This window comes from Muntiacus reevesi, chromosome 6 (assembly GCF_963930625.1).
Source record: "Muntiacus reevesi chromosome 6, mMunRee1.1, whole genome shotgun sequence".
Classification (NCBI taxonomy): Eukaryota; Metazoa; Chordata; class Mammalia; order Artiodactyla; family Cervidae; genus Muntiacus; species Muntiacus reevesi.
Window position 1 is genome coordinate 47,592,923 of NC_089254.1, and position 22,633 is coordinate 47,615,555.

Below are 22,633 nucleotides of genomic sequence, written 5' to 3' on the forward strand. Positions count from 1 at the left end.
GTTGTGATGTTCCTGGTTCTATAAGTTAAGGAATTTGGGATTATATCCTGCACATTTGGGATATCATGTTACGGACTTTGGGCAGTGTTTAATGCTATGGAGTGTGCTGAGTTTTTTTGTTAGCCGGGAATTGACCCAGTTGTGGAATGCTCTCAACGGGCAGGTCCAGATAGTGCAATTTTCAAAGACTTTGCAGTGCTATTCACACTACATTGCGTGTACCACCCTGAGTAGTTTCAAATCAAAATTTAAAGAATATGGTTGTGATTATATAGCCACATTTTTATAATGTGGATCTTTAAAACATTTTCCTTATAGGTATACATTGGTGAAGGATAAAAACTACATCAGAGTCCCACATTTCTAAATAAGGATGACTTAGTTCGTTTTGTTTATTGTAGCCAGAATATCTCCATGTCAGGCATGATTTAATTACAAACCCTAACTTCTGAGGGCGGCAAGGGCAGCAGTCCCGGGAGGTGGTCCTGTCCTTGTCTCCACTTACACGGAGGCAGAGAGACTGAGGGTGGGTGACTGGTCCAGGGTCCCACAGCTGGCAGGGGCAGAGCCGGGACTTAGGTGCCCTTTCTGTACCAGCATCCTCTCTGGTCCACACAGGATGGTCATCTCTTGAGTGTGTTGGAGCTTCTGAGATGACAGCTGTGGTCCAGTCACAGCAGTCGGGTTCCACGTGCCTCCAGGTCAGGGCACCTTATTCAGTCCCTTCAAATCATCAAAGGAAACATTTCAACCTCACTAATATGAGCAAATAAACAGTCAATTGTAAAAGCCGTAACTCTGCTTAATTATTTAACCACAGAAGGGAAAGAGTAGATCTTAAAACTTAATCTTATAAGAAAAAAAGATTCTGTATCTACATTCAGTGAGGGATGTTGACTTAGCATGGTGACCATTTCAAAATATGTACAAATATTGAATCGCTGTATTGTGTAACTGAGCCTAATGTAATATTTTATGCCAATTTTATTTTTAAAAATATATTTTTTTTAAAAGAAAGGAAAAGTAGTGGGCTGAATGGAGTAGTTGGGGGCCCTGCTATAGGGACAGACAGGATGGCAGAGGCAGCCATAGTCTTGGCAAACAGAGGCCTTGCCTATATCAGTGTTTCCAAAACACTTCGTCCTCCTTTCCACAGCAGTGTTCAGACATAAAGCAAAAATGTGGATGTGTGAATAGTAGATCCTTTTCTAAAATACTTTATAATAAACTCTTGTGTGACCTCAACCATGGTCTCTTCAGTGTCACTGCTCATGTTTGTCACATAAGCTCATGTTTGGTACATAAGCTTTGTTATAAAAACACAGAGTAAAATGTAGCTTTTAGCCTTTTCATGTTACACCTCAAATATTTGATGTGTTCTGTCTTTTTCTGCATGGAAAGACCCTTCACTGAAAGTTATCAGATGGGGTCTCCTTTTTTGAAAGTTGAAATGAAGACACCCACTGATGATGTTATTGAATGACTAATAAAGAATTTATTTGTTGTATTACCTCACAGACATGGTACCATATTCAATACATTAAAGTCTTGCCTGCTCATGGCTTGTATGATAGTGTCATGAAGTGAAGTGAAAGTCATTTGGTCGTGTTCAACACTTCGCGACCCCATGGACTGTAGCCTGACAGGCTTCTCCGCCCAGGGGTTTTCCAGGCAAGAATATTGGAGTGGATAGCCATTCCCTTCTCCAGGGGATCTTCCCAACTCAGGGATCAAACCCAGGTCTCTCTCATTGCAGGTGGATTCTTCCATTTGAGCCACTAGGGAAACCTTGAACCCCCTATATTCAGTGAGACTGTCTGATCTCTTAATGAAAAGTTACAGAAGTCTTGTGCTGTCTTTCTAATCAAAAGACCTCTTAATATATTGGAATGTCATTTCATTGTAAGCAAAATCTCTATTTTGATTTGCAGAATGGAATTTTTGTTTCATGTCTCAGATTTCTTCAGTATTTTTTCAACATCGGACATTTCTCTTCTATTTTTAGCTCATGAACATGCAATATATGTACAACTGTAAAAAGTAATAAAACTGAACATATCAAAATGATTAGTTTTATTTTTCTTGTTTTGCATTGTGTATTTGGCCTAAAGTATTAGAATTACAACAGGAAGACAAGATAGATCATGAATACATATAAAAAATACCATTTTGTACTATGTATCATGAAATAATTGCTTTCTCTTGACATATCGCCTAAAATAGTCTGAGTAATCTTATTTTGAACCAACTCTATGAAATCATTCTCCCTTGTGTTTAGCTAGTTTGAATTAAAATGAACTCAATTATATTATGAGTTGTTTTGTTAAACAGGAATGTTCAACTCAATGCTTCATGGGAAGACAGTGTTATCTCTCAGTTTCCTTTTATTATTCATTGTCATTCAAGAAAAATCCAGCCTTGTGTGATGGAAATGGTGCTGGTTTGGGTGGAAACTGGCCACACAAATCTAATCAGCTCCATCTGTGCTTGGTCTAAGAATGGGCCACAGAATTGAGGTACAGCTGGAGGCTCCCTGGGAGCCTGGGACCTCCCCAGGTGGAGCTTCTTATATGGAAAGAGGGGGAGAGGGAACTCCAGGGTCTGGCCATGGACTAAAATCTCAAGACTTCAGTGGTGTCATCACAATGAGAATATCTTGTGTCAGGAGTGAATCTGCGTCTACACCACGACCATAGCTGGGGCCTGAGTCGAACATCAGTGTATGACTTTAATCTGAAGAAGAAGTTCTCCCCCGATGCTCGGGCTGGATGAGAAGGATGCGACCAGTCCTCCTAGGAGGGCAAAGACCTCATATGTTGACTGTCAGATTTTCCTTTAAAAAGATCCATTAGAGAAAGTAGAAAAAGTATACATTTATTTTTATCTCTTGTACTATGAATTGAACATTATTTTATGCCTATGCCTTTTAGAGAAATACACAGACACACATAGAAATGAGGGTCATACTTGTTAATATAGTTACCTAATAGAAAATATGGTTAAACAACAGACAAGAGGAATGAGGATATGACTTGAATGTGCAGTAAGATCAGATTGTGCGAGCTGAAGCCTTGCCCTTAGCCATGGAGCCCTGCTTCCCTCTGGGGCTGGATGGATGGAGTGCAGGGCATGGACTCCTACTCTGGACTTGCTGGGTTGGGGGCGACAGCTGCTCTTCATGCTCACATTGCTGAGCAACCCTCTGCTTTTCACTCATCACACTGTCATCTGATGTTAGTGCCCCAGTAAGCCTTTCTTGGGTTGACTTTGAAGTAATTTTTTCCTTTTGGGGGGATTTAGATGGCTCAGTGTATGAGATTTCATTGCACAGATGAGGTTAGGGCCTCCATATCTCTGTTCTTATGAGGAAGAAAGCATCTCACAGCTGTCCACACAGCTTGGTTCAGGGATCGGGTCTTGTGTCACCCCATCTGCACTGAGAAAATGAATCAAGATGTACCAGCCTCAGTAAGTCACAGATCATGGAAGACCACGGCTGACTGGTGGAACGTCAGGGATGACCTTAGTGCTGCAAGGAGTCCTCTCTGCTCTTTCCCTCAGGGCCGTGAGCATGGGTGAAGGTGCAGCATCTGAACATCCTGGGTGTAAGTTTCCCAACTCACCCAGGAGCTCATTGGAGGGACTGTATACAGAAACAATGGGGAATCCGGATCCCAAAGCCTAGAGTATGTGTGATAACAATCGCGTGCTGTGCAGAAAGACCTTTCCTCTGTTAGCTGTGACCCTTTGAAAGTGAACAAAGTTAAGTTGTGGTTTAATTGTGCTTATTTTCTTGTGACATCCCAGTTACCCCTTGCACAAACCCAAACAGTAGGGGCTAGTTTGACTTTGAGCATTTTCCACGAATCAACCACATTTGACAGAGCAGGTGAACAAAGAAGCCTGAAAGAAGGCAACCCCACCAGCCGCACCAGCGCCCTCCTGCAGCCACTCAAGCAGTCTCCCCACCGCCACTGCCCTCCCCTCTCTGCACCTAGCAGGCCAGGGCAGCCCAGGGCGAGAGTGGCAGGAAGTTGCTGAGAAGCTGGAAACCACAGGCGACACAGCCTCTGGGGCCCTGGTGGGGAAATCAGTTGCACTAAACTCTCAGCAATTTGCAAGTTTACCCTCTTGCCTTCTATGCTTAATACACTGCTCCTTCCCAATGAAGAAATAGTTCCAAATCTCTTAGTTGAGGGCAGCATATTTTGTCCAGAGAAGTCTGATCCAATTCATGAGAACCAAGGAGCTGACCTAGGTTAGATGTCATCTATCTTGTGGCTGGTTGTTTATTTTTTTATTTTCAAATGGAGACCTCATTTTGGTTTCACATGAATTTGTTTCACACGCACTGAAGCTGACTGTAAACAGATGAGCAAAAAGCCTTCCCAGTTGTAAATGAGACATTGTTGTAATTCTAGTACATAGAAGATTTTCTGTTAAAAGGATCTATTAGAGAAAATTGGAAAAACATACCATCACTTATTTTTTTCTCACTTGTCCTATAACTTGAACATTTTTTTACGCCTTTGCCTTTTTTAGAAATACACAGACACATCTAGAAATGTTGTGCACATAGACATACATAGTGTTGTACTTGTTAGTATCATTACCTAGGAGAAAATATGGTTAAAGGACATGAACATTATTTCATAGAAAAGGAAATTTAATAGACTTAAATATGTGAAAAATGCTTATGCTCACCCATAATAAAAGAAAAGCAAATTAAAATAGCAAACATATACTACTGTTTACTCATCCAATTAGCAAAATCCTGACATTTCACAGCACTCTCCTGGCATTCACATACCTCTGGTACAAACACAAAATGGTGATATCCCCACTGGCCATATCTATTAAAATGACCAATACACACAGTCTTAATGACATAAAATACTATTAGAATTTCAGCATTTTAAAAATGCAGCAAAATGTGTAAATAAAAGAGTAGTGTATTATGAGGAAATGATTTTATAAGGTATTGTACATTCACTAGCAAAATATGATCTAGCTGTCTAAGCATCTCCCTACATTTATAGTAAAGGAGCTTTAGATTGTGTCAGTGGAGAGAAGTACAAAACAATATATTCTGTATGCTACCTTTGAGCATAAAGAGGGAAATTAGAATATATATACATGCATGTATTTATATGTACACACATTTACTATAAAGGATGCAGAGAAAACGAAATCATGACTTGAAAGAGGAGGAGAGGTAGAGACTAATGCATTTTTTAGAGGGTTTTGATTGATTTTTCGATCCTTGCAGAGATATTATCTGACAATTTTAGAAGGCCCCTGAAATGCAGATTATTTTTTCAATGACACTTCCTGATTAATATTCCATTTCTTTAAATAACTATATTTTTTGAAGATGCATAGTAGTCTGTCACAGGACACTGTTTACTTTTTAGTTTCTTATTGGTGATTATGGTTCACTGGGGGCTGTAGTAAATAGTACTGCAGTGAATGAACATCCTGGCACATAGATCTTAGTACATACATTTTGTTTCCTTAGGAAACTGATGAGTGAATGGTAAGATAACTTTCTGCGTAAAGCGTGCGGTAGCTTGTGTAATGAACTCTGTGATGGTTCCTTGATGCCTGAGCTCTGAGCTGGCAGTGCTGAAAGTTCCAGTCACTTGATGCCTCAACCCCTGGCTGCACGTGAGAATTACTGAAGGAGCATTTTTAGAGTCCAATACCTGGACTGTGATGAAGGCTGGAACTCGGTAACTTTTTTCTTACACGGTTGTTTATTTATCTGTTTATTATTTCTATGTATTATTTATTTATTTGTCACTGTAATTATTTATTTACAGCTATAATAAGAGAGCCACTGGTGTAATGAAAAAGCAGCAGGATTTAAGTCAGGTGGACCTGGCCCATAAAGACTCCTGGCACAGCTCCGTGTTTAACTTCGGGCATAGTTCATAGACTCTCTGGGACCTCCACTTCTTATCAGTCAACTGGAGATACTAGGTGACAAAATACAGGCTTGGCAATCAGAGAGACCCAGCTCTAAAATGGTTGTGACGAACACATACCTCCACATCCTCAACTGTAAACTGTGAACTGTAACTGTACCTTCTTTACAGTTAGAGGACTAAAAAAACCACCTGGTGAAGAGTAGAACCTGAGTTTCTGCTCTGTCCATATCTAACCTGGCTGCAGGGGAAATGAGATTAGAGATGGCTTTCAGGGCTTATGGGTATGTGTGGTATCTCCTGTTTCTATAGCAGAGGCACCAATAGTAGAAGCTGTAACGTTGCTGAGGACTTGCAGGGACTGAGCATCGTTAACTCGTCAGTTCCACGTGGTCCAGGAGATAGGGCCATTCAGTTCAGTTCGGTTCAGTCGCTCAGTCATGTCCGACTCGTTGCGACCCCATGAATCGCAGCACGCCAGGCCTCCCTGTCCATCACAAACTCCCGGAGTTTACTCAAACCCATGCCCATCGAGTCACTGCAGCTTTATTACACAGATGAGGAAATAACAGCACAGAGACCTTCCACTAGTTGCCCGAGTCACACAGATGCTCATACAGACCTAGGGCTTAAACCCAAGCCCACGAGGGCCAGAGTCTGCATGCTTTACCCTCCACTCGATGCCCCTCTGGTGTTGGTGCAGTTTTCATGGGATTAATGTGAATAGCAGGAGCCGTGCCTGTGAGATGCTAGTACAGATCTGAGCACACCCAGTGTAAGTCATGCTGGGTGTCACCCTGTCACCATAGGAACATCCCAAACCAATGGGTCTGAATCTGGTGACTCTGAAAGAAAAGGAACTTGGGCACCTTTGTTTGGCAGTAGTTTCACTTGGAGCCAGTGTTCCAAAGAAGCACCGTAACTACCATCTCAGGGAAAGACTTAGAGCTGTGGTGTTGACTATTATTTCCATCAGTGCTGAATTTGACAGATCGGTTGCCATGCTGCTTCTTACCTTGGTTAGATTTCATGAAATTAAAATACAGAGACAAAGGGGACTTCTGGATATTAAAAAAATTTTTGTGCCTATTATGAAAATCAGTGATTTGAAAAACTGTTATGCAATAATGACATCATAGATAAACACACATATGAACTGAGATATCTTAAACCCACCAAGAATGTAGAGAGTTTCTGGGACAATAGATGATGAAGGAAAGTTGACCTTTTTGTAGCACCCCCCCTCTCATGAGATCTTCCCGTCACAGCAGATGCTTGTTCTCCTAGACACACAGGAGGTGATGACGACAAAGTAGACTGTGCTCATGAGGAAGAGTAAGAGGTAGGTGTAATAGGCAGAGGTGTTCATGAGCTGCAGCTGCAGGGTAACTAGGAGTCATTTTGGTTAGTTTCTTTTTTTTTTTTAATTTTTTAAAATTTTTTTATTTTTTATTTTTTCAGTGGGTTTTGTCATACATTGATATGAATCAGCCATAGAGTTACATGTATTTCCCATCCCGATCCCCCCTCCCACCTCCCTCTCCACCTGATTCCTCTGGGTCTTCCCAGTGCACCAGGCCCGAGCACTTGTCTCACGCATCCCACCTGGGCTGGTGGTCTGTTTCACCATAGATAATATACATGCTGTTCTTTTGAAACATCCCACCCTCACCTTCTCCCACAGAGTTCAAAAGTCTGTTCTGTACTTCTGTGTCTCTTTTTCTGTTTTGCATATAGGGTTATCGTTACCATCTTTTTAAATTCCTTATGTATGTGTTAGTATGCTGTAATGTTCTTTATCTTTCTGGCTTACTTCACTCTGTATAATGGGCTCCAGTTTCATCCATCTCATTAGAACTGATTCAAATGAATTCTTTTTAATGGCTGAGTAATATTCCATGGTGTATATGTACCACAGCTTCCTTATCCATTCGTCTGCTGATGGGCATCTAGGTTGCTTAGTTTCAAGTGTTCTTTTGAGAGGATAGGACATAGCAATGAAAGCAATGATCACAATTACTTATTTCTGGTGACCAACAATGAAATAGTACTTCTCATACCCCAAACCCCAAACAAAACATGTACAACCACTATGACCACCACCACCAGGAAAAATCAGAATCCAGCTGACAATTTAAGTCCATCAACAACCTCAGTTAAATTCACTAGAACCTTCCAGAATGTTAAAAAGCAAGATTATGTTTTTATCGAATGAGTCCAAAGGAAAAATATTTGTCATAAATAGCATTTAGCATCCTCTAAAGGAAAAATATTTGTGATAGATAGCATTTAGCACCCCCTTCATCTCTGAGTAATAGTAATAGGCAATATTCATTAAGAAAGTGAAAGTATTAGTCACTCAGTCGTATCTGACTCATTGTGACCCCATAGACGGTAGCCCACCAGGCTTCTCTGTCCATGGGATTTCCCAGGCAAGAATACTGGAGTGGGTTGCCATTTCCTTCTCCAGGGGATCTTCCCAACCCAAGGATCGAACCTGGGTTGACTGCATTGCAGGCAGATTTTTGACCATCTAAACCACCAGGGAAGCCCACTAATCAAATATCAAACACTTATTCTGAGAGGTCTGCATGCAAAATTCTAATCTCATTTAAGTTTTCAAATAACCTATGAGATTATCACTTTCAACCCCCTTTTACCAGTAAACTGAGGACAGTTGTCTGGTGTCACACATATAGAAAGTACCAGAAACTACATTTCAATCCCAGCAACCTGATTCTGAAGAACACATTCTTAGCTGCTCTGTAGTCCTGCATCTCATGTGCAATAAATACCCGGACATCAAAGTTAAGCATAAATAGCAAGTTGAATTGCTGATATGGAAGTATCTGAGCCATTGCATGTTGTGCATCAGTGAAATTCCTATGAAGGGGATAAACCAGGGAAACTTGGCTGTGACACATTGGGGTGGGTGAGAGGTTTTGGTAAAGAGGACATTTCACAAAATGGAAGAGTCTTTAGTCCAAAACTCCTGAAGCATCAGGAGCTCATGCCTCACTTATCTATCTTTCTTTGATGTCTAACATCATGACTGTGATGTCATAGGATAACTGCCCTTAAGCTCCTTTGAAGTTTTGCAACAAATATATGATGTCAAAAAATAATTAACAACACTGATGATGAGCCTGACTTGGCTGCTCGATGGACCACAGGGCTGACTTTCTTCCTGTATAAGTTTCGCTTTCCTATGTTTTATCTTTATGGAGTCAGAACTCCAGAATCACTAGCACCTGGTGTGGAAAGGATCTCAGAAGGGGACATGCTCGTAACTCACTGCCCAGGGTCAGGTCAGGTGTTAGATGAGTTCCAGGCCCCCTGACACTAGAAATGGAGGAGGGATCAGCAGGACCAGAGCCAGTGCTTCTAAATTCACTGAGAACTTTCATACAGGGAGAAGGGGCCACCAACTAGTACTGATCCTGTGCCAGCTAAATGGCTACCCTATGGAGACATTCCACATAGGCAATCTTTGTAGTAACAGAGTTGGGTGCAATTGTTCCCAGTTGGCAGAAGAGGGCAGTATTGCTCAGAAATAGAAGTAATGTACCCACATTCGTGCAACTAATAAAAGAAACCAGGTTGAAGTCCAGGCTGCGATTATTCAGAAGCCCATGTACTTACACCCCTGCCCATGGATCCACCCTGTCTCAGGGCCTTAGCTTTGGGATTCTTGTTCTATCTCTATATCTTATAGGAGGAATAGAGAACTAAGTGTGTGAACCATTGATTCAGGTGGCCTGGGTTGAATCCCCAGATCTGGCTACACGACTTTGTACAAGGGACTGAGACAACTTGTACTGACCTGTATGCTGCTGCTGCTGCTGCTATATAAACAGGTTAAAAGTTCTGAGATACCTTCCCCAAATAGCAATTTTCACATTTAAAAAGTTATCTGTAACTGTTTCCTGGCAATAATGAGCTTGCAGAGCCTGTTCAGGCCCCTCACGATTTGAGATAATAATGTAACCACATCATTAGTCTACAAAACAGTGTTCATTTTTCTCCTCTCTGTGGGACTGTGTCCAACTCATCGGAAGTGGTGTCTGATCATTAAGAATCAAGTTAGCGAGAATGGTGGGGGTGATTGCTTCACTTCGCCCTTGTGGAAAATTTTAGCTCTTCTATCAGAAGTCCACTTTTGATAAATTTAAGAATTGTTCTAGAACAAAGACTGACACCATGTCCCACCTGCTGTCTGCTGCACACAGTGGAGGTGTTGCTCTAGGACCTTGCTTCAGACGTTTAAGCTCCCCCTTCCATTAAATCATTGATGTCTCTTAAAAAAAAAAAAAAAGAAAAGAAAAAATAATTGTTCTATGCTGCTATTCTAGTTAAGAATAGTTGTTATGTACTTTAAAAATTAGTATGTTTACGACCCAGTTATCCCACTTCTGGGCATACACACCGAGGAAACCAGAATTGAAAGAGACATGTGTACCCCAATGTTCATCGCAGCACAGCTGACAATAGCTAGGATATGGAAGCAACCTAGATGTCCATTGGCAGATGAAAGGATAAGAAAGATGTGGTACATATACACAATGGAATATTACTCAGCTATTAAAAAGAATGCATTTGAATCAGTTTTAATGAGGTGGATGAAACTGGAGCCTATTTTACAGAGTGGTAAGCCAGAAAGAAAAACACCAACACAGTATATTAATGCTTATTTATGGAATTTAGAAAAATGGTAATGATGACCATATATATGAGACAACAAAAGAGATGCAGCTATAAAGATCATACTTTTGGACTCTGTGGGAGAAGGCGAGGGTGGGATGATTTGAGAGAATAGCATTGAAACATGAATATTACCATAAATGAATCAGATCGCCAGTCCAGGTTTGATGCATGAAACAGGGCACTCAAAGCCGGTGCACTGGGACAACGCTGAAGGATGGGATGGGAAGGGAGGGGGGAGGGGGTTCAGGATGGGGGACACATGTACACCCGTGGCTGATTCATGTCAATGTATGACAAAAACCACCACAATATTGGAAAGTAATTAAACTCTAATTAAAATAAATAAATAAATATTTTAAAATACATAAAAATGAAAAAAAAAATAGTATGTTTAATCAACTATCAATGATCTGGGCATCCCCAGGATAACATTTGCAAACCCATTACTCCAATTTATCAGGATTGATCCTACAGGTTCCCTTTGTCACCAGCTTGAGAAGCTTGGTGTTAGCTCTTTTTCTCCCCTTTTATCTTAACTCCCCTTCCCCAACACGGCTATTTCAGCTCTAGAACTTTGCTCTCTAGGCAGGCTGTGCCTTTGTAATAGCAGTGGCCTTAGCCAAACCACCTAACCTGTCCATGTCTCAGATTCCTCAGGTGAAAGCTCCTGAGAAATTAGGGCTGTGGTAATTAAATGAGTTAATTTAATACAAACGTACTGTATGGAAGGGAAATGTTTTTTCTCCCTACCCTCCTAAGTTTTCTGGCTGAGGCCTTATAAATTGGACTGACAAAAGACAGATTAGTTGGAGGAAAAAAATGGGTTATTCACGTGTCCATTGCATAGACATATGGGAGACATACTCAGAGATAGGTAACACAAAGGAGTCCTTAGAACTGAGGGTCTATTTACCTAGACCTGGAGAGGGAGAAGAGCCTCTATGGAAAAGCAGATGACTCTTTGGACAGATAAATGGGCCCTTGAGGGGATGTACGGGAGAGGTGATGGTGGCTTTGTGTGTCTGGGTGTCTGTGTGTCTGGGTGTGGCGTTGGCTTCTCTTCTTCCCGAAGAGATTATAGTTGCTTCCTACAGGGGACTTACGACAGCTGAGTTTTTTCGGGAGGCTCTGCTTTTAAGCAGATAAGGAATTTCAGGAACTGAAATGCCTTCAGCTCAAAATAATCCTTATGTTAAGTGGCATATTTGGGGATGGCATATCCTGATCCCCTTCAATATATAAGACCATGTAATAGTGCTAGAACATTCCTGACAAGCAGCAAGCGCTCTCTGAGTGTGTGTAGCTGTGATTGCTGTGACTGTCACGTAGGATCCTCTGTGAGCATCTATAATGGAGGTTTGGGTCCAGCTCGCCTGTACCACAGCTTGTGTCCTTCGAGTTAAAGGTGAGGGAGAACCTTATGCCTTACCACTCCTTCCTTCAAGATTCTGAACCACTAGAGAGAACAGATGTAAGAAGGCAGTAGAACCAGATGGAGCAGAGACATGTGGGTAGATGTGATCCCCTGAGCCCCTGGTTCTCCCTGGAAGGTGAGCACTTGAGGACAACTTGACTAGAGCCAAGAAAAGCACAAGGTCAGAGGTCTCTGTCTCAGAGAGCAGATGTTTGCTTCGTATTTCAAAATTAGAGCTGCAGTGTTCCTGCTGCCACTGTAAAACCTGAGTTCTTTCTTTCCTGCAGAAGATTACAATCCCTCTCCTCTCCTTTGGCTAAGGAAAATTTGAGTATGAACTGACTTGCTTTTTGCGTTAACCTGATTAACACTTGCCTGTTTACCAATTATGTGTGAGCTAAATCACATTACAGAGTTATCCGTGGCAGCCTGTTCTACGGCGGTGGGACTCGTGTGTGCTCTTTCATTTTAAGGTTTAATCTGAACGTCAGCTATTTACTCCTGCTGGTGCAGGGCAAGTGGAAGCAGGCCTCAGCAATTGTGGGTGGGGTCCTGCAAGCATACCAACAATGGGAGGGTGTAGACACCCACAGATGATCAGTTCTGCCAGGGACTCATGGAATGAGATTAAAGCACATATATGCGCACAGAGTAAACCGTGTGTCCCAAAGGTGACTCTGCTGGGGATTTTGGTTTTGTTTTGCTTGTGCATTTTTAATGTCCTCTGTGGCATCCTCCAGCCATGCTGAATAGCGTTCCTAGGCATTCCAAGTTTTCTCTGAGATTATTATTCTTTTGTTTTTTACTGTGTTGGTCACCAAGTTACACAGACTTTGAGTCATCCACTCATACTCTGATAATTCTAGTGTTAAGTTCAGTTCAGTTCAGTTCAGTCACTTAGTCGTGTCCAACTCTTCGCGACCCCATGAATCGCAGCACACCAGGCCTTACTGTCCACCACCAACTCCCGGAGTCTACCCAAACTCATGTTCATCGAGTCTGTGATGTCATCCAGCCATCTCATCCTCTGTTGTCCCCTTCTCCTCCTGCCCCCAATCCCTCCCAGCATCAGGGTCTTTTCCAATGAGTCAACTCTTCACATGAGGAGGCCAAAGTGTTGGAGTTTCAGCTTCAGCATCAGTCCTTCCAATGAACACCCAGGACTGATCTCCTTTAGGATGGACTGGTTGGATCTCCTTGCAGTCCAAGGGACTCTCAAGAGTCTTCTCCAATACCACAACTCAAAAGAATCAATTCTTCAGCGCTCAGCTTTCTTCACAGTCCAACTCTTACATCCATACATGACTACTAGAAAAACCATAGCCTTGACTAGACAGACCTTTGTTGGCAAAGTAATGTTTCTGCTTTTAAATATGCTATCCAGGTTGGTCATAACTTTCCTTCCAAGGAGTAAGTGTCTTTTAATTTCATGGCTGTAATCACCATCTGCAGTGATTTTGGAGCCCCCCAAAATAAAGTCTGACACTGTTTCCACTGTTCCCCATTTATTTCCCATGAAGTGATGGGACCAGATGCCATGATTTTAGTTTTTGGAATGTTGAGCTTTAAGCCAACTTTTTCACTCTCCTCTTTCACTTTCATCAAGAGGCTTTTTCGCTCCTCTTCACTTTCTGCCATAAGAGTGGTGTCATCTGCATATCTGAGTTTATTGATGTTTCTCCTGGTAATCTTGATTCCAGCTTGTGCTTCTTTCAGCCCAACATTCCTCATGATGTACTCTGCATATAAGTTAAATAAGCAGGGTGACAATATACAGCCTTGACGTACTCCTTTTCCTATTTGGAACCAGTCTGTTGTTCCATGTCCAGTTCTAACTGTTGCTTCCTGACCTGCATACAGGTTTCTCAAGAGACAGGTCAGATGGTCTGGTATTCCCATAATTAATTCTATTATTAAACTCTAGTAATTTTACTGAACAACACATATGCTTCCTTATGTAATAGAAACACACATATCTTGATTGATTAAAATTACAGCATATTCCAAGAGAATGTGGAGAATGGGGCTTCCCTGCTCGGTCTGATCTATTTGTTCTGTAGTAGGACTTGTATCTTTGGTCTATACTTGGTCCGTTTATTACATGGAAGCCAGAAGTAACAGAGAACTCTGGCCTTTTAAAAATTTATGTAGAAAGAAGTATAAGAGAGTGAGAAATCTACAAGAAAGGCTATTCATGAACTCTGACCTGTGATGTCATGGTTAAGTATGTGGGCCCTACAGTCTAGCTCCCTAGGTTCAAATCCTGGCTCCTCCACTGATTAGCTCTGTGACTTGGGAAAGTGTACATCATTTCTCCCCTGGAACAATACAGATGACATTGCTAGAACCCATTGTCTAGACTTATGTTTTAAGAATTTAGAGAAATAATCCATATGTAGCATGTAGAAGTATGGTCCCCTGAAAGATATGTCTAGGTTCTAATCCCCAGAATTTATGAATGTTACCTTATTTGGAAAAAAAAGGGGCTTTGCTGATTTAATAAAGTTAAAGACTGTGAGACGAGAAGGCTGTCTTGGATTATCTGGAGAGGTCCTAAATCAAATGACAAGTATCCTTACAAGAGTGAGGCTGAGAAATATGAGATCAACAGATGAGGAAGTGGCTATGTGGCCAGGGAGGTAGAGATCAGACCGACTCAGCCAAATGTGAAGGGAAGCCAACAGCCACCAGAAGCGGGAATAGACAAGGAATTGACTCTCCGATATATTACCTCTGGAGGGAGCACAGCCTATCGGCACCTTGATTTCAAACTTTGGCCTCCAGAACTGTGAGAGAATAAATTTCTGTTTTTTAAAACCAAGTTTATAGTAGTTTGTTATAACAGCCAAGGGAAATAGTACAAATAAAAACTATGTAAAGTTCCTGGTGTATAGCAAATAATAAATATTAAGTATCATTATAATTTTCCCTGAACTCTAGAAAAATGTGGCCTAATGGATCCTGGTTTCTTTGTGGTCTATCGGATCACTTAAGTTACTCCTCCTTGCATGAGGAGTCACTGGTACCGAGTTGCCAAGAATGGAAGATTTTTCTTTGGCACTTCAGAGAGGGCAGAAATGTTTGTCAAAGTCTCCAACACTTTCCTTAGAGAAAGGAAATGTTGATGGCAGTTCCTACATTCTGAGCCAAGGCAGAAACACACAGTGCACAGATAATGAAGTTTCTATTTATAACATGGACTTGTACAGATTCCTCCACCAGTAGAACTCTGGCAGTTGGACCACAGATCCCACATGTGTCCAAATATATTTTGTGTGACTTAGCCAATATCGAGGCTTCCTGGACCTGCAAACACAAGCAGATGGTCCTGGCAGGGGTGACGCCACAGCATGTTTGCTGAGAGCATTCTCTGGAAGCTTCTTATAGGAGAGGGATTTTGCGTGCGAGGTAGGGTGACCGTGACAATGAGCCTGGTTTGTCTGACTGCCCGGAGTTCTTCTGTTGTACAAGCACCCCAAATGGTTTAGCAGTTGTCGCTCTCAAAAATGTCCCAGTTTAGGTGAAAAATTCTGTGCTTACTTCAACGTGAAGACACATCACAGTCAGCTTGCCAAGGAGCAAGATCTAAACTCACAGGAAAAGGTTTCTCTCCTAATGAGTTAGACAATTTTGTAACAGTGGCTCTAAAACTGACAGAGGTAAGGATCATAGATCCATGTGTATCTCTGTAAGCTGTTTTTTTCCCCTCATGGCTGGAAAATTAAAAGTCCCCAAAGACCAAATAGAGAGAAACGGATTAAAAAAATCCAGAATTCTAGCAGATAATTAATATTAAAAGTCCTTAACATTTTGGAGAACTTACTACCAGAGTCCCAACCAGTCACAATGGATGAAGGGATTATTGGAGAATGCAGTTCATACTCCAGATCTATCAAGGTGAAAAAAGATGCTCATTGCAGGTACTGTGTGACTCGTGGTCCACAAGGGTATACTGTTTCCTGTGGAGCAGTGCATCCCACATCCAACTGGCCAAGCCCACCTGGGCCAACATGGTGAATGAGTCTACAGGATTTCTAACTGACTATTATCCCTACTGCATTGGGAGATGGCTGGAATCAAGTCATGGGGCAGATCCGTCCAACTGGAGGGAGTGAAGTGACATCCCATTTTCTGAAACTTTGTGGTGTGTTTCAGATGGCACGGTGGAGAGGTAGGAAGAAGGCAGAAAGATGACAATATTGGGGAAGAATCATTTCAATGGGAAAATCCTTCTCTCAGTGGAGGACACAAAGCCAAAAAGAGATTTAACTGAAAGAGGGAACTATTATCAGAATTATTGGTATGGCTAGATCCAAATTTGATAAAGTATCTTTTGAGGGAGTCTAGTTTTCTTAGGATACCATCCTAAACTCTCCAGAGATGAAAGAAAAAGATTGGAAAAGCTCAGCCCCGCCATATCCCTATGATTTCAGAATTTGATGCAAAGAAGGAGGTTGTGGACAGGGTAATAGAGGTAAAGGGGAGACCTGGACATGCTTGAAAAGTAGAAAAAAACGTACAAACTATTGTAAGTATCATATAACATGCAATAATGCTATATGTTGTTGGCACACAGATAAAGCTTCCTAGGTGGCACAGTGGTAAAGAATCTGCCTGCTGATGCAGGAGACGCAAGAGGCCTGGGTTTGATCCCTGGGTAGGGAGGATCCCCTGGAGGAGGAAATGACCATTCACTCCAGTATTCTTGCCTGGAATATTCCTTGGACGGAGGAACCTGGAGGGCTACAGTCCGTGGGGTCACAAAGCGTTGGACACAACTGAAGCAACTGAACACACACACACACAAACACATCACACACACCCCACACCCCCCCCCCCCCACACACACACATAGATAATAAAATTATGCCAGCATGCCTGGGGAGCGTACACATTCCCTGGAAGAACCAGTTATACCTGGGGAGAAGAAAAGGAGACAGAGATGGGCCGTGGTGGGGGTTGTCTCTGTTATCATTCTCCCCAATTGTGTTAGAAGCAATAATTTTGAAAATGGAGACGGGAGCCTGACTTCCATGTCCCTGCCCTCCTGTCCCTCTAGAGAGCCATTACTTCTGGCTCCTCACAAGGTTCAGGCCAGAACTGTATCCGTGGGTATGAGATTCACTATGCTCTTCCCTCCTAGCAGGTAACTGCCAAACTTTGCCTAAAACCCAATTATTATATATTCTGGATCCATGGATTCAAAGTCACATATTTCCTCATGGGCAGAATAGTGTGAGATTTTAGCAAGCAACTTTTTCAGCCAATTAACGACCCATATTTACATGAGGTTAATGGCTCCAGGAGAAGCTCAGACTAAGCAGGGAGTGGAATGTGTTGGGGAGAATCCAATAACCCTGTGGGTACTTGGAAAGAAATGAGTTAGGCTACATGGAGAGTGTTTTCCCAGGTTTATAATAAGGATCCTCTCCCCTTTATGTACTCCTCCAGACGACTGTTTCCCAAAATGTGGTCACCAGTTGGCACTGCAATATACTTATTGGGCCCAACCTAGACCCACTGAATCAGAAACTCTGGGACTGGTGCTGTCTATCTTTGTTCTAACAAGCCCTTTAGGTGAATCTGAGGGACACTGAAGTGTGGTAACCACTTCTCCAGACTCACACCTTGGCCCATGAGGATTAAAAGTCATCATAACTATGATTGCTTTGTAGAGGAAACAGATGTCGAATTAAAATGTTGTATTCCTGAAAACTTATGTAATGTCATACAGCAATTTTATCTTAAAGTCACAAAACTGGAAGTAAATGACCACTACCATCCTAATAGGCCCCATTCCCATCACCCTATCCAATTCAACCAAAAAGAAAACACAGTAGAACAAAGAGGTCAGCAAAACCCAAGTGAAGGACAAACCTAAGCTAGTCATTGGAGTAAATTATTGGCGAATGTTAACGGTAAAGAAGATTAATCACAATGGTTTTAAATGATAGTGAAAACTAAAAATAAGAAAAAGAACTAATATAATGCTAAAATTAAAATCCAATAAAATAAGCTAAAAGTCAGAATTAAAGGAGTATCAGTGAAATTTTTATAAAAATAATAACATCTGGCCATATAGTGCCTCCTTCATATCAGACAGAAGGGGAAAACAGAGAAGAAATAAAAAGGAACAGGGTCCCTGATGGAGTAGGGAGGTGGGTGTGCCTTCCCAGGGTCTGGGGCCAAACCGTCCTACTGTTCCTGGTGAAGAAGTGATGGGGAGAGGTAGACATAGCCTCATTACCTTCCCTTCTACTCAGCCCCTCTCAGGACCTTTCAAATCTCCATAGAAGCCAGAGAAGATCTTCTTAGACCCATAAAAATCCCTGTAACATAAATATCATGTCTGTTACAGTGACAATGCCTCATTTGGTTCTTTTATTTATTTATTTATTTTACCAAAGGTACAAAACATTTGGTCTGTGCTGGTTAATTAGGAGTTAATTTGCTTTGAATTGGTTCAAGTTCTTTGCTTTCATTTTGTTTCCTTGGAATCTTGGCTCTAATGGTTTCAAAGACATACATTTTCCACTAACCATCCAGCAGAGATAAGAACCCTAAGCCCATTGAAATAGCTATTACTATCAGTTGGGTTTAAGGACAATTAAAATGGCTCTTCTAAGTTTTGTTAAGTGTTTTTTCCCCCTCCTTGTCTTACTCCTTCTCTTAAATAAGGAGGCACTATTATAAATATCCAAGAGCATAGACAATACCCAAGCAGCCCACATCATTGCCCCATCTTGGAGGCTGAGGGAAGAACAAGGGCTTTGACCCATCCAGCAGAGTCCTCAAGTCCCCGCGCAACTGAGGGTGAACTGCCTACAGCTGTGGCTAATGAGCAATGATGGCCTGAAGGTTGGTGGGGGGTTTTTTCCTTCTTCCAGAAGAGGCCGGAAGGGAGGTGACCGCCTTCCAGACTACAGATGGGCAGGGTGAAGTGCTAGATCAAATCGGAGGTAAGATTGCAATTGGGGGTGACTATGGCAGGGGTTCCCAACCTCTGGGATCTAATGCCTAACAATCTGAGGTGGAGCTGACATAATAATAATAGAAATAATATGCACGATAAATGTAATATGTTTGAATCCTCCCGAAACCATTCCCCACTACCCACCCCCACCCCTCTATCCCTCCCCCATTTGTGGGAAAATTGTGTTCCATGAAACCAGTCCCTGGTACGAAAAATGTTGGGGACCTCTGCTCTATGTGATAAAAAACATACTTGTATTACTTCTAGAGAAAAAAAAAACTTTTAAAATTCATGTTCTCATCTACTAAAAGAGAATAAATGTTGGGAATAATAAAACTGAAGGGGAAATTGTACAGTAATAGTGTTCAGAGTGGGTATGTTTTCATTAGTCACATTTTGCTTTGGTGATATCGGCATATAGTACAAAAATTTTAGACTAGTAGCAAAAATGCCATGAAGATGAATTCTCCTTTCTATTCCTGTACCCTGAATCTCGAGATTTTCCCACTCAGGAGGCAACCAAATATATATTGTTAAATTTAGTTCAAAGATTTTTAAATGTTTTAAGTTGTTGGTCAATTATCCTATATTTCATTTTATTTTATTTTAGGTGAGAGGGCAGACTATGAACTGCCTGTGGTCAGCTTGCTATGCTTTTTCTTGGCAAATGTCTGTAAACAATCTTTCCGTAATCCCTGATGAGCTAATACTTCCAGGTTGTAAATATACCTGTACTCTGAAATAGTGTTTTCTAGATTCTGGGATCAGCATGTGGATAGAACCTAGAATGTCTTTTGCTATTAAAAACAGCTTGACAAAGGGAATTTTAATAAAATATGTTGGAGAGGCTCTAAGACTGGCCTTAAGAAAAAAACATGAGAGAAGGAATGATAATGATGATGATTATAGATGGTTCCCAGCTGATGATAGTTCAACTTGATTTTTTGACTTTACAGTGGGCTTCCCAGGTGGTGCTAGTGGTAAAGAACCTGCCTGCCAATGCAGGAAACTTAAGACAGGCGGGTTCTATCCGTGGGTCAGGAAGAGTCCCTGGAGGAGAACATGGCAACCCACTTCAGTATTCTTGCCTGGAGAATCCCATAGACAGAGGAGCCTGGCAGGCTATAGCCCATAGGGTTGCAAAGAGTCACACATGACTCAGCAAACACATTTAGCACATGGTGTGAAAGTGAGACACATTCAGTAGAAACCATATTTCGGACTGAGTTTTGATATTTTCCTGGGCTAGTGACACAGCAATAGATAACCCTCCTGTGATTCTGGCAGAGTCAGCTAGCCACAGCTCCTGGTCAGTCACACTCTTAAAACCATTTTGTTTTTCACTTCAGCACAGTATTCAGTGATTTACATGAGATATTCAACACTGTATTATAAAATAGACTCTGTGTTAAGTGGTTTTGCCTAACTGTATTCTAATGTAAGTATTCTGAGCATGTTTAAGGTAGGCTCGGCTGAGCTATGGTGTTCGGTAGATGAAGCGCTTGTGTGTGTAATTTATTTGGCTGCGCTGGATCTTAGTTGCAGCATGTGGGATCTAGTTCAGAACCTGGAGCTCCTGCATTGGGAGCTTGGAGTCTTAATCACTGGACCACCAGGGAAGTCCAGATGAAGTGTTTTAAATGCTGTTTTGGTTTAAGATTAAGATATTTTCAGTTTACAATGGGTTTATTGGGATGCAAATGCTGAAGTGGAGAAAGATCTGTATTTGTGTAGACTTACTGTGTGCTGAGTCCTTCAATGCATTACTTCAAAATTTGAAGTTTAAATACAGCAATTCATAAAGGTATTAGCATGCTTGTTTAAGGGTTCAGAGATTTACCCAGGCTCTACAACTGGTGACAGCCAGGATTCCAATGCAGGCATTTCTTGTGTCAAAATCTGTGGGCTTTCTCTTTTATCTATTGTTTTTCAAGCTGGCCCAGGTTACCTCTTACAAAAGGATGACATATAAAACTGCTGAAATAACAAAAAAGAAAACAAAACAGGACTAGTGTTGGAAACAATATGAGAAGAAACCCTGGGGGCTCAAATGGAGGCTGGGTTATTTTTTTAAAATCTTGTTAAAAAGAGCTATTGCATGATTAATATAGCATCTCCCTCTGAGAGAAGAATGGTTTGCACTTTCTGAATGTTTGCACTGTGATGTCTGCAATTTCCAATTTGGTTCACTTGGACCTGGATACTCTGATTTCCTGGACGATTGACATAAGCTTTGTGATTACCGGTGGGGTAACTGTGATAGAAATATTTTAATGGTTTTCCAAGAAAAAGAATATAATAGTTACCTCTTGTTACATAACTCGTTACTCTAAAACTTAATGGCTCAAAACAACAACATAAACTATTTTACATGCGTGTGTGCATGCTCAGCTGTGTCCGAATCTTTGCGAGCCCATGGACTGTAGGCCACCAGGCTCCTCTGTCCATAGAACTTTTCAGGTAAGAATACTGGAGAGGGTTGCCATTTCTCACTCCAGGGGATCATCCTAACCCAGGGATCAAACCTGTCTCTTGCATCTCCTGCATTGGCAGGTGGATTTTTTTTAAACCCTGCACCACCTGGGAAGCCGATCTTATGGTTACTATGGGTAATAATTACACACGCCTCTCCAGTTCAGAGTCTCTAACAAGTGTGCAATTAAGGGCCTGATTAGCTCGGTAGTCATCTCAAGGATGGACCTAGTGAGGATGCACTTCTAAGTTCGTTTGTGTGGCTGTCGGCTGGACACAGCAGTTCCTCTCCACAGAAAGCTCTCCTCAGGGCAGATCACAGCATGCTAGCTGGCTTTCAGCACAGTGCCAGGAAGCAAGAAACAAGGAAGGGTGCCCAATACTGGATTTATAATTTTCTGTAACCTAATCTTGGAAGTAACATTCCTCCTCTCCTTTCTTCTCTTTTCTCCCGTTCTCTGCTTTCTGACAAGTTAATACACCCAACCCATGTGAAAGGGGAGGGGATGATGTAGGATCACAAATACCGGTGCACTGGGGCTCTTAGGCCATTTTAAGGACTCCTACCACAGAGACAGCACACTGTAATTGCCTGCTTACTTAGAACCTGTTGACTTTGTTTCTCCCTTTTGACTGTACAGTCTGTAAAAACAAGGGCTGTATCTGTTTTGCTTACTATTGTAACAAAAGCAGGACCCAGTGCATAGTCAGTAAGTGTTTAATAAATGAACAGAGTGAATAATAAATTTCAAAAGTGGATATGATCATGACTCTCATTAGAGTGAACACCTGCTAAATCTTTTATTTAACTCATCAATTATTCTGAGTACAAAGTAAGATAAAAACCATTCAAATGAAAACTTAAAGGACCGAATATTTATTATCAGATAAGTAATGTTGACATGATTTTAATAAATGAGTTCAAACTGGCAAAACTGGTCAATATTCACAGGGAAATAGTCAATGGCCACACTAAACACACAGGATACAATTTGCACTTCTGTGGACAAAAAGTATTCTGCCTACTAACAGTTTTCTACAATTAGCTTCCCCCTCTAGGTGCTATAAAATAATATAGTAAAAGGCAAAGACTCAGATAACATTTTGGGGAACTAGATGGTGTGCTCACTAAATTTAGAAATC